Source organism: Setaria italica, chromosome I (genome assembly GCF_000263155.2).
Source record: "Setaria italica strain Yugu1 chromosome I, Setaria_italica_v2.0, whole genome shotgun sequence".
Taxonomy (NCBI): Eukaryota; Viridiplantae; Streptophyta; class Magnoliopsida; order Poales; family Poaceae; genus Setaria; species Setaria italica.
Genome location: NC_028450.1, coordinates 10,950,469 through 10,963,230, shown reverse-complemented (window position 1 = coordinate 10,963,230; position 12,762 = coordinate 10,950,469). Strand labels below are relative to the sequence as shown.

General features: G+C 46.6%; 1 pseudogene; it reads left to right on the top strand.

Annotated features, from left to right (window-relative positions):
* LOC101774518 overlaps positions 1 to 8,427 on the top strand; it is a 9,536-nt pseudogene extending 1,109 nt beyond the window's left edge.
* Positions 8,428 to 12,762: the final 4,335 nt, after the last annotated feature.

The following is a 12,762-nucleotide window of genomic DNA, read 5'->3' as shown; positions in this document are numbered from 1 at the left end:
ACAGTCAGCAACAGGGGCACTTTGCCGAGTGCCTTGTCCCTGACACTCGGCAAACAAGGGCCCGTTGCCGAGTGCCGTGTCCATGACACTCGGCAAACAGGGTGCGCCTGGACCTGGGATATGCCCCTTTGACGAGTGTTAAAGCCAAAACACTCGGCAAAGGCTTCTTTTTGCCGAGTGTTACACTCGGCAAAGTGCCCAGAACCCCCCTTTTTGCCCGTTTTGTCACGTATAACGGATCCCTCTCAATTCACAATACACATCATCACAGGCATTTGTAATAAACAATCACATGCATAATTCACAACCACCATTAGAAACATTATTCATAAACATCACAGGCATAATTCAACATAAGCATGAAACAATCCATAAATCCAAGTTCAAATCACAATTTAGTTTCAACCAAGTTCACAACCAAGTCTAGTTCCGTGGAGGCCAAGGAGACCACTGCGACAAATCTTGATCTTCATTATTCGAAGCCGCCGATTGATTCTGCACATAGGATAGGACATTCTGAGCTAACATCTAAAGTTGTCAAAATTAAAGTATTGAATCTTAAGCACAATGTGTCAAGTGACTCACAGGAGTAGTCGTGGGTGGCTGAGGTGGAGGGAACAGCATCGGCGGTGGCGGAGGCAAAGACTGACCCATGCTCGAAGCAAAATTCTGCATGTACTGGAATATCTGCTCCATCCTAATCCGATTTTCTTCCTCCATCCTCCGCCGCATGTCCTCCATCTGCGCCGCCATCTCCTCTTGTTTCTTCCTTGCTTCTTCCACCTGGGCCTACAATATTTCATTGCAATGTTATAATGCAAAGCTAAAGTATAACAACAAACGAACGATGAATGGAAGAGAAAGAACCTGGAGAGCCTCCATTTGGAACGGTGCAGTGGTGGGTCATGGCCGTATCGCCGGGCTCGAGTCCGTGCTCGTAGCTCGGATCTGGGAGAGAGTGGGAGTAGAGGCCGTGTCGATTACGCCATCGCCAATCCAATATCGGCCATGCTTCTTGCCTCCTCCCACCCTCATCACGATTTCTCCATCAATGTCCTCGGAGCTCGGATCGAAGTCTGGCCCGTGAACCTCCCTAGCCATCTTTGTATAGTCGCTGACGCGACTGTGTATGCTAGGGTGGCTGTACGCCTCGGACGGGTCGTCTGGGTTGAAATCGATATCAGCCGTTGCCTTGCCCTTTTTGGAGAGGACCCATGCCTTGAGCTGGGAGCAAGGTCGGCCATCATGTGACGCCGACTGCGGCAAAAAATACAAAATGATTAGGAATTATGTAGAACTGAATGTTAGAATAAAGAATTGAAGTTGCGTACCTATTTTTCTCTATATTCCTTGATGGTGTGGTGCAGTCGGCATCTGCAAACGCCGCTGCCAGCAAGCAAGGTGGTTCTCCAACCACCCGGGCTCCAATCACACGTCGACCATCCTCTCCCAGCACTGCATATGCGCACGACACCACCACGGAGGCACCTACATCATCAAGCGTGTGACATATGAAAAAGAAATTGAGCCTAATTAATCTTAAATAGTAAGTATCAACATTGTGTACTTACCCTCATGAATTGGTCCTTGGTCAGGTTCATTGTTCTTGCCTCCTCTTTTCTAACCTTCATCTGTCTGTATTGAGCGTGGAATTCGATGATGGCCTGGATGCGCGCCTCGTAATGCATGTCCTTCACGAGCTTCTTGGCGGCTACATCACAGACGGCCTTCGCCTTGGCCTCGAATCCCTCCTGGCATCTATAGAAATCCTGCATATAGACGCGTATACAGTTATTATTTCAAGAATGTCGAATGTAGGTGATGTATTGAGCAATTTAGTGCGAGGAGTACTTACCCACAGCTCAGCCTTGACCTGCTCCGCTATGTTGGGGAATCTCCTCTGTTGACGATCAGGGATGTCGGGGGCGGCGACGTAGTGGTCCCACGTGTAGGCCGGCTGCTGCTGTCCGGCGTACACCACCAAGCCAGGGAAGTGAACCCTGCACAAAAGGCCAAGGATCCCGTTGGCCTTACGGTTGTGGTCACCCCCACTGAGCTTAATCCAACTCCTGCACAAGTAATTAATATAAATTAGTATTTTTCATAACTTTCAACATAAGAACATTATTAAGAATATTTAAAGTTACTTACTTGGTCCCAACCGGTTTAATCAGCGGGCGTAAATGCTCAGGTATCGGCCACTTCGGGAGGGATGAGGGACCTCGCAACCATATCTTGGACTGGGCATCCCCTGCCTCCCCATCCCCCTCCTGCTCCTGCTGCTCCTCCTCCTCCGCCTCCTCCTCCTCGTCATCCCCAGAGGCGTGTGCGGAAGGTACCTCCTCCTCCTCCTCCTCCTCCTCCACCTCAGGTTCAGGCGATGGGGGCCTCACCGCTTTACCCTTCCCTCGAGGCCTCTGGACCACCTCCTCCTCCTCCTCCTCAACCCTACGTCGAGGCCTGCCTCGACGTCTCCCTCGACCGCTTCCTGAACGTGACCCTGACCCTGAACCAATCCCTGACGCGGCCAGTCTCTCGCAAATCGACGTGAGCTTCCTCATACCGCCCACCATTGCTCAATGACCTACAATTAAAAAGAGTAAACTAGTCAGCATAGATAAACAAAACATAATTACAAAGATATGCAAATTATAATTAAATTATAACTAAATTAGTACGAATCATACATGTATTAGAAATAATCATCATGATCGGGATTAGCTGGATCAGAAGTCTCATCATCACTATCACGCGTGTCGATATAGTCAAGCCCATGCTCCGAAGGAGGAATGTCGTCATCACTATCATTAGCTAACTGTAATCGTTGAAGTAATTCTAAGTCCTTCACATTCTGAACCTCGTCTCCACCGTCCTCTGCAGCAACCCTCTCGTTGTCTACTTCCATTCCGATCGCTTCGGTTAAATCTATCACAAAACTCCCTTCGAGCCCATCTTCTTGGAATAACTCTCCTTCGTACGTGTCGGGGTCTATATTGTAATCTTCATTGTTTGGTACAGGTAGTTTACCGTGTGGCGATACCTTGTACACAACATCCCAACCCTTAAGACGGCTGTCAGTTTGGCACGGGTATGACAAATAATAAACTTGCGTGGCCTGTTGAGCCACAATATAGACATCGTCTCCTAGTAACCTGGATGACTGTCGAATTTCGACTAGCTCAAGATTAGGGGCCCGTCTCACGACAGATGGATCAAACCAATGGCATTTGAATATAACTGGATTAAGAGGTTTGCACCCATCAAAAGTGAGTTCGTATATTTCTTCAATTCTTCCGTAGTACTCGACCCCATCAGAGCCTGGCGTGAAAACTCCGGTATTTGTGGTTCTTCGATTGGGCCGACTCTGGTCGTGCCTTGTTGTGTGAAAACGATATCCGTTGACGTCATAACCGACAAATGACCTGACCCTATAGTCACAGCCATCGGCAACCTGTCTCAACTCGACATTTATAGACGCATCGGTTCGGCCCTGCAAGTTCAAACAGGGCAGTTCGTTATATTAATCGTATGTACGAGAATGTCCGAAGAAATAAAATTGTACCTTCTGTTTGAACCAAGAAATGAAATCGGGCATTCCATTTCCCGCACCCTCTTTGAGAAGAGTTTCAGCTTCGTGCGGGTACGGTTGCCTTGATTTACTCCAGAATTGACGATGAAATTGCCTGTACCAACGAGAAATATACGTTTAGGCAAGAGAATGGTGACTACTTCGAAACAAGTTTGTTGAGAACTTACATCATGTACGGCTCCACCTTAGATAGGTTGGTCAACACATACAACATGATAGAACGCCACTCTTCATGGTTTAGGGTCTTGCGGGTCGCACCACTTGCACTTCTGAGTTGCCCTCGGAAAATGCTAAGGCTCAATTCATCTTCGCTGGCATTGTAACGAGGAGGTGGATTATGCACTCTAGGAAGGTTGTCAGCGTAGTATTTTGATGTGAAGTTCGACACCTCCTCCAGAATGTATGCCTTTGCAATGGATGCTTCAATTTTGCACTTATGCTACGACATCTTTGGTAAAGTTCTTGATGTCTCGTCTGAATGGATGGTCAGGAGGGAGGAATTGTCGATGTTTGTCGAACGAAGAATATTTGCCACCTTTTGACAACCAAATGAACTTCAAAGATGCTTTACATACTGGGCATGGGAACTTCCCGTGAACACACCATCCACAGAAAATCCCATATGCCGGCAAGTCATGCAGTGAGTACTGGTACCAAACATGCATCTTGAAGTTTGTCTTTGTGGATCGGTCATATGTCCATACCCCTTCCTCCCAAGCACGGAGCAAATCATCAATCAGAGGCTCCATGTACACACTCATATTATTCCCCGGATGCTCTGGAATTATCAACGATAAGAATATATTATGTCGTTCAAAGAGGACGCTAGGGGGGAGATTCAGGGGGATAACGAAAATGGACCAACAGGTGTACGGGGCGGCCGCCATTCCATAAGGATTGAACCCATCAGTTGCCAACGCAACGCGTACGTTACGGGCCTCTAGAGCTTTTGCAAGATAAATCGCATCAAAGCTTTTCCAGGCTTCAGCATCGGATGGGTGTACCAGCTTCTCAGGATTATAGTGACAGCCGTTTTTGTGCCATGTCATCTGTTTCGCGGATTCTTCAGTCATGAAAAGGCGTTGGATCCTTGGTATGAAAGGAAGATACCGTAGAACCTTCACAGGAATTGCGAGCTGCTTTTTCTGACCGTCAGCACAGTCTACCTCTAGAAACCTAGACGATTCGCACTTCACACAGTATTTTGCTTCCGCATACTCTTTCCTAAATAAGATGCATCCCTTCGAGCAAGCATGTATATGCTCGTATGGCATCTTAAGTGCACGAAGGAGTTTCTGTGCCTCATACATGCTCTTTGGCAAGATGTGACCAACCGGGAGCAAGCTTCCAAAAACTGTCAACATAATATCAAACGCGTCTCGACTCAAAGTAAACTGAGACTTCACATCCATTAGGCATGCAATGACATCTAGTTGAGAAACCTTGGTATGGCCGTGAAGGGGTTGCTGTGCCGCAGACAACATTTCGTAATAAGCCTTAGCGGTAGCCTCTAGCTCCTCCTCCCTACGTGCTTCTTCGAAGTGTGCTTCATGATAGTCATTTAACATGTCTCCCACCCCGGCATCATCATCAAATTCCTCGATGCGTTGTCTCAAGACCTCCTCTCTCCCATGGTCAGATTCACCATGGTAGATCCACCTGGTGTAGTCTGACGTAAATCCGTTCTTCACCAAATTTTTGCCCATGTCTAGCTTGGTTTACCGACGCATGTTTCCACATTTGCTACACGGACACCAAGTCGATCGAGCTCCTTTGACACTTGCAAACGCCCTTTCCAAGAAAGCATTCGTCTTGTCAAACCATTCATTGGTCAACGTATTCTGACTAGTGCGACCCGTGTACATCCACTGACGATCCTCCATCCTCTACCATTTAAGCGAGTAATACAAAATTCACATTGCATATACACGTTCCTATATTGTCTACTAGGTAAAGATAGGTCCTAATCCCACCCGAGGATGTGTGAGCCTCTCCTGCAAGAAAAGAAACAGAGCACTGCTTAAGTCAAAATTTCGGCAGCAACTCCCCTGCATGGGGAGGTTTCCAAAACCTGCAACAAATTAAACGGCACGATAGCCGACAACCACATTCTCACCAAAGAGATGGCACGATGGCCAACAACCACAATCTCACCAAAGAGATGGCACGATGGCCGACAAATACATCCACACCAAAGAATTTTCACAAGCAAATAGACATCCTAGTTTTCTAATTTATGAAAAAAATCCTACCACCTCTCTAGACATCCTGCCACACCTCTATTATTTTCAACATTTTCTAATTTCTAATTTCATTCTTCTCTAATTTTTATTTTCTAATTTTCTAATTTCATGCCTCTAATTTCTAAAAAAAATCCTACCACATCCTACCACCTCTCTAGTCTTTTCAACATTTTCTAATTTCTAATTTCATACCTACTCTAATTTATAATTTGTAGCGGCATGGAAACTTACCGGAGGGGCGACGGCCACGGACAGGGGAGCCGGGGTGGCCGGGGGCGGCGCGGGGCGGCCGGGGCCGACCGGAGCGGGCGCTGGGGCCGGTGCGGGCGGGCGGCCAGGGGCGGCGCGGGGTGGCCGGGGCCGGCCGAAGCCAGCGCGGGGGCGGCGAGTCGGGCGCCCGGGGCCGGCGCAGGGGCCGGCCAGTGGCAGTGCGAGGGCGGCACCTTGTGGGGCGCCGCGCGCGGGGGCCGGGGGGCTAGCGGGTCAGCGGCCGGGGCCCGGGGGCCGGCGCTGGGGCGCGGGCGGGCGGCGCGTGCGTGTCCCTGTGCGTGTGCCTGTGTGTCCGCGTGTGGGACTAAGTCCGGGTTAATGGTCTAGCTTTGCCGAGTGCCCCATGATCTAGCACTCGGCAAAGCCTTTGCCGAGTGCTAGATCAGGTGCACTCGGCAAAATTTTTTTTTCGGATTTTGAACTGAGGCTTGGACTGAGGCTGACACACGGACCCGCGACGAGCTTTCCCGAGTGTCCGAGGGATGACACTCGGCAAACATGTTCTTTGCCGAGTGCCCCACCGTGACACTCAGCAAATCGGTACTGATATTTCATGTCCAAAGTAGTTTTAGTAATTAAAAGTATGTAAACTTTGCAAAAACCTAGTCAAATTCACTAAACATTGCGTATTTCATTTTTTAAGTAATATTATTCCATTATTTCATGGATTTATAGCTCATATTAAATTTATATCTATTAAATTCATATACTTGCAATTAATAAATAAAAATTACCAAACGGATCCGAAAAATTCCCAAAATTTGACATGAACCAATTTATGTTCTCTATGGCCTATAAAAATAAATTTGAACTCAATGACAAATTTAAGTATCGATTCGACTCAAAATCTTACCAGATCCTTCCAACTTCTACGAATCCTAGCATCATATGTCAAAATTTGTGCGAAACCTTTTTAAATTTTTTACCACAGCCTCTGCATATGAAATCATAGCATCTTGGAAAATCTCGTGATTTTCAAACTTCGTTTGTATTTTTGAGAATTAAAAAATCATTTGGCCACACGTTCGTAGTCGTGTTTCCTTAACAAAATATTCGAAATTTCTTTTCATTTTCCGGGTGAGACCTCAATTTGGACTCACTAACATGAATATGATTTTTCCACTTATATTATTCCATTATTCCAATCACCTGCATTTCAAATTTGACTTAAATCAACAAATTACTCTAAATGAAATTAATTGATTAAATATAGCAAACATGTCAATAAATAGTCCACCTTCTACCATGCAGTGCCAAATGTCATACATGTGGAGTATAAAAAGTTTGGAGGGTGGAGGAGGGAAAAAAATTTTAGTTTTGCCGAGTGTGTCAAAAAACACTCGGCAAACCTTCATGTTTGCCGAGTGTCCAATCACAACACTTGGCAAACACTAAAGTTTGCCGAGTGTCCCTCCTAGCACTCGGCATATTTGGAGCTTTGCCGAGTGTCCCCCGTCGACACTTGGCAAAGAACTAACGTCCGTCATGGGCTCCACCGGACGGCGCACGTGCAGGTCACGTGCTCAAGAGTTCGCCGAGTGTATTATATTTGCCGAGTGTCCCCATGAGTTTGCTGAGTGTTTTTTTATTTGGCACTCGGCAAATCATATTTTCGCCGAGTGTATTGTGTTTGCCGAGTTTTATAAGGAATACACTCGGCAAACGGGGCCTTCGCCGAGTGCCCGTATTATTGCACTCGGCGAAAAAATTAGACTCGGCAACTTTAGTGTTTCCCGTAGTGCCGCTTCTACGACGAGGAGTCCAACAAGTGCACCCAGGCCGGCGTGCTCATCCTGAACACCGTCGATGGCCTCGAGGCCGATGTCCTCGCCGCGCTCCGAGCCGAGTAGCCGCGCATCTACACCATCGGCCCCCTAGGCTCCATCCTTAACAAGAACCTCAACAGCGACAACTATTCGACCGGCCTCAGAGCCTTTGGAAGCAGGACACCGAGTGCTTGGCCTGGCTGGACAGAGGACACACAGGAGCGGCTCTCCGTCGTGTACTCCGTACTTCAACTTCGGCAGCCTCACAGTGGTGACGCCAGAGCAGCTGGCGAGTTCGCATGGGGCCTCGCGGTGAGCGGTCAACCATTCCTATGGTGCATCAGGGAGAATCTCGTCGGAGCAGGTTCTGCGGCACTCGGCCGTGGGGTGCTTCGTGATGCATTGCGGGTGGAACTCGACGACTGAGAGCATGGCCGGCGGCGTGCCGATGGTGTGCTAGCCGAGGGTCTCGGACCAGTACACCAACTGCATGTACTCCTGCGAGGTGTGGGACATCGGCCTCCGGCTGGACGACGAGCTTCTCGGACCACGGGGCTAATCCCAGTGGGAGTTTCATAGAGGTTTCATGTACATTAAATATGGTGACACATCAGCATATGTGATGATATGGCATGGTAGTTATGAAGTGAGAGAGGGAAGAAGTTTCATCAGGATGAAACTGTGTATACAGGGTTTCCAATACTATGAAACCTATTGAAACTTGCATTGGGAGCTATAGAGTTTCATTTCATCTAATCAGATCGAATCACATGCCTCACAATTAAATGTCATGGGCATCCTATGAAATAGTGAAATGAAACTGTGCAATGGGACTCCCTATTTCATTCATGAGAATACACCTCATGGGATGATGTGGCATCCTTGGAAACAGTACAATGAAACCTTCCACTGGGACAAGCCTTATGAAAATATGGTTCCAAAAAGTATTTGGACAACTGTTACAATTGCAAGATTCCTTTATGATATTTATCCAGAATTTATGGACTCGAAGTTCTTTTATTCTACCATTATTTTAGGATTCTTGACTCCATAAAGTCTACTATGAATCGTCTGTAGTTTTTAGTGTATCTTTGTTGTCTTATTCCAGAATTCTAACATTTTTTTTATCGAACTAGCGAATGATATGAAGGTTGACTGGTGTAATTTTAATGTCACTCTAATTTAACATGCAAACTATCGAAAAAATTGTAGCAAGGACAAAATTATATTTCTTTGACCTACAATTTATTTACCTTATGTTTATTGCAAAGACTAAATATTATAAACACATTTACACTATTTTTCTCCTACCTAATATTGATCAAGTTCTTTATCTAACATGAAGCATAGATAACAAGCAAGCTATCCATAAAATTCTAGCTCAAAAGTATGTATAAATAAAAAATCTCTCCATTCTCCCTCATTCTAAAAAACTCAATTTTCTCTATCTCTAAAGCATAAAACAAAGCATAATAACAATAAATGAAGGGAGGATGAAGTAGCTAACCTTTATAATATTTTGGACGAGTGAAATCCTCATAAAATTGAGGGAAAAAACCGGATAGCACCTCCGTAAGCTTGCTTGGTCGCTATGGAGAAGGAGCCCGAGCTCTCGGTCCGAGTGGCTCAGGCTCTGGGAGGAAGAAGCTGATTTTTATAGGGCGGGCATTTAGTCCCGGTTGGAACCAACCGGGACTAAATGTTTTGTCCCGGCTAAAAATACTAACTGGGACTAAATGGATGGTCTTTGGACCTGATTGGTGTTACCAGCAGGAACTAAATGCCCCACCAAATTTTCTCGTGGGATATGGCCGTTACAACCGAGACTAAAGGGACTTTTTAGTCTCGGATATTACCAACCACGACTAAAGAGCCTCCGTCGGTGGTGGCCGTTTGACCTAGAACTAAAACTCCTTTAATCCCGGGTTAAAAACGACCGAGACATATGTAGCTGGATAGAAGGTCATTTCTCTACCAGTGCTAAAGGGTGCAGGTTGCCATGCACGTCAGGAGCTGATGGGAAGTGAGGAGATGGCGGCCGAGTGGAAGGAGATGGCGGAGACGGCGAGCACCAGCCCTGGCGGCTCGTCGTGTGAGAACCTGCTGAGCATGGTGAGAGTGCTCAGGAGCCCACACAACCCAGATGCCTTGACGAGGTGAAGGATCAGTAGTTTGGGAGTTGGGACCTGAACTGAGACACAATGCAAAAGTGTTGATTAATTTACGACAATAAAACTGTGATTTTTAGCACCTTTTAGTTGGGCTGAAACACAATGCAAAAGTGTTGGTTCAAATCGATTCATTTTCCAAATTGTTGTATTTAGTTGTGAATTGTGATCCCGCGTTTGAGACTGAACCAGCCCCAGTGCTGTTGCGTATGACTTTCATGCTATATTCTTTTACGCATTTGGCCGTATGTGCGTGTCTCTTGTTCGGTCTCTAAGGCTTGTCATTTTTAACCGCTGAATAGTTACCGAATACCATGCTTGGAGGAATCCAACCACATGTACATGCATCATCGTTGTGAGCCCGATGCAAAGATGCTTAATTCCAGAGCTAACTTACCTCATGTGGACTATGACGTCAGTAACTATTGAACCTTGCCAAGGTCAAGGTAGGCTGTTTCCCTAGAAATTCTAGATTTCACACTCCAAAACTACGCCCCTTGTTTCAGATGTAAGTGCTCATTTAGTTTTATTCTGAGTAAAACCATCTTAAATTTGATCAACAAGAAAGTGCCAATATTTATGGCACCAAATAGATACACTATTTGGTATCATAAATGTTGGTACATTTTTATATAAAGTTGATCAAGTTTGACTTAGACGAGCTCTCTTTTTAGGATGAAGGGAGTAAATTACCTAGTCTTTCTTCGAACATTTGGAATCTGCACCTTTGCATAACCGTAGATACAGTCAAGACAAAGTGTGCATGAAAGATCAATGGATTGATTCCAAGAAATGGTGACATGCTCCATTTTCCATATCAATCGTTGCTGCTTTCTCCCTTATTTTTCATCTCTTTTTCCCTGCAAAGATGTAAAGAAATATAATGGCCTGATACTTGACCAAACACTGCCCATGTTTCCATTTCTTGCGGGCTTTATTCATTCAATCAACAGGGATGGAAGGAAAAACCAATTCGGTATTAGGAGGATCAAGTGATGTATACTCAGTGCAACCTAAACATACTCAGTGCCTCACGTGAGGGAGTTATTTTCAACTGTCAGAAAGGATTAGGTGTTGAGTTCGATAGATTCTATCTCTACCTGCAAAATGGCTACAAGATCCAGTGCCTCACGTGATATGGGATGATTCATGGAGAGGGAGGCGACTTCACTGTGCCGTCCATTCTGGGTTCGTGCGCTGATCTATGCTACATATATATTATACTAATTACATCTTGATCCTTCCAGGTTAAGTTTCTAATTTCGATCTTCCAAGGTTAACAACTTAAGATCAGATCTAGGAGTATATCACACTAGATCGCCCAAGGATTCTTCTGAAGCAAACTTAAATCTTGCTCGGTGAATTGTATTGGAGGTAAACCTGCTCACTGGGAAGCCGGTGCATAGATAGTTTCAGTTTTCTGATCTAGCCATGTCAGAAAATATCAATTGACTGGCACGATCCCTTAGGTTAGATGCTCTGTGCGCGCGGAGATCAGTGCGCGCTGCAAAATGTCAACGGAAATAGCAGATAAATTATCATGTAATGGAAGGCCATTGTTAAGTTAAGATTCCTTTTCTACGGTGATCGACGTGAACTCCTGGTGATTGTATTAAGCTGGGCAGCTGACACTGAATTAACAAAAGCAAGGCCGGTGAGAAGAGAGAAGATTCTGTAACTCGGTCGTATTGGATCGAGCAAACCCTAGCAAGCTATAGGTAAGTGCCAGCCACACTACTATAAATAGAGGTATCGCCCTGCCCATGCAACACAAGCCAGTAAGAAGAACCTCTCTTGGTAGCTAACTGCTGCCCTGCCTATAGGACAGCGATCTTACGCCATGAGATCGATAGTAGTTCTTCTCCTCCTCACCCTCCTCCTCACCGTCCACATAGCCCGAGCTGACGAGAAGCAGTCTGGGGACAAGGCGCATGGTTCTGACTCCAAGAAAGGTGATCAGGACTCCCAGGGAGGCGATGCAGGGAAAACCTCCAGCAAAGGTGACAAGAACGACCACGAAGGTGACGGCGGGCAAAGCTCCAACAAAGGTAACGGTGATAATGGGGTTGGGCCGGTGAAGAAACCACACTGCAAAAAGCCAGGCCATGGTCCGGACCCGCATGGTGATGGTCATGGACCTCCGAAGAACACCGACTGTGATGATGAGCAAGACTCGCCACCATCACCATCCGGTGGCTCAGCAGAGGCTCCGTCATATCCAGGTAATGACCACCCGTCACCACCTCCTCCAATGGCTCCAAGCTCGCCACCTCCTCCAGTGGCTCCAAGCTCACCACCCACATCATCAGAATCCAGTCCCCCGGCCACAACCCCAACCTATGGGCAACAGTCACCACCACCACCAATGTCTAGCCCACCAGCCACACCTCCAAGTGACAAAACTCCTCCACCGGCTTCAAGTCCCCTAGCTACACCTCCACAACAATCTCCTTCTCCACAACAATTTAGTCCTCCTGCCACACCTCCAACAAACAATTCACCTCCACCATCTTTAAGCCCACCTGCTACACCTCCAACCAATAGCCAACCACCACCACCGGTAGCTAATACCCCTACAACACCACCACAACAATCTAGTTCTCCTCCACCGTCTTCAAGTGTCCCTACTACATCTCCAACATATCCGGCGAATAACCAGCCACCTCCATCACCTTCTAGCCCGACTACCACTCCTCCACCCCAATTTTAGTCATGCTCGGATGGCT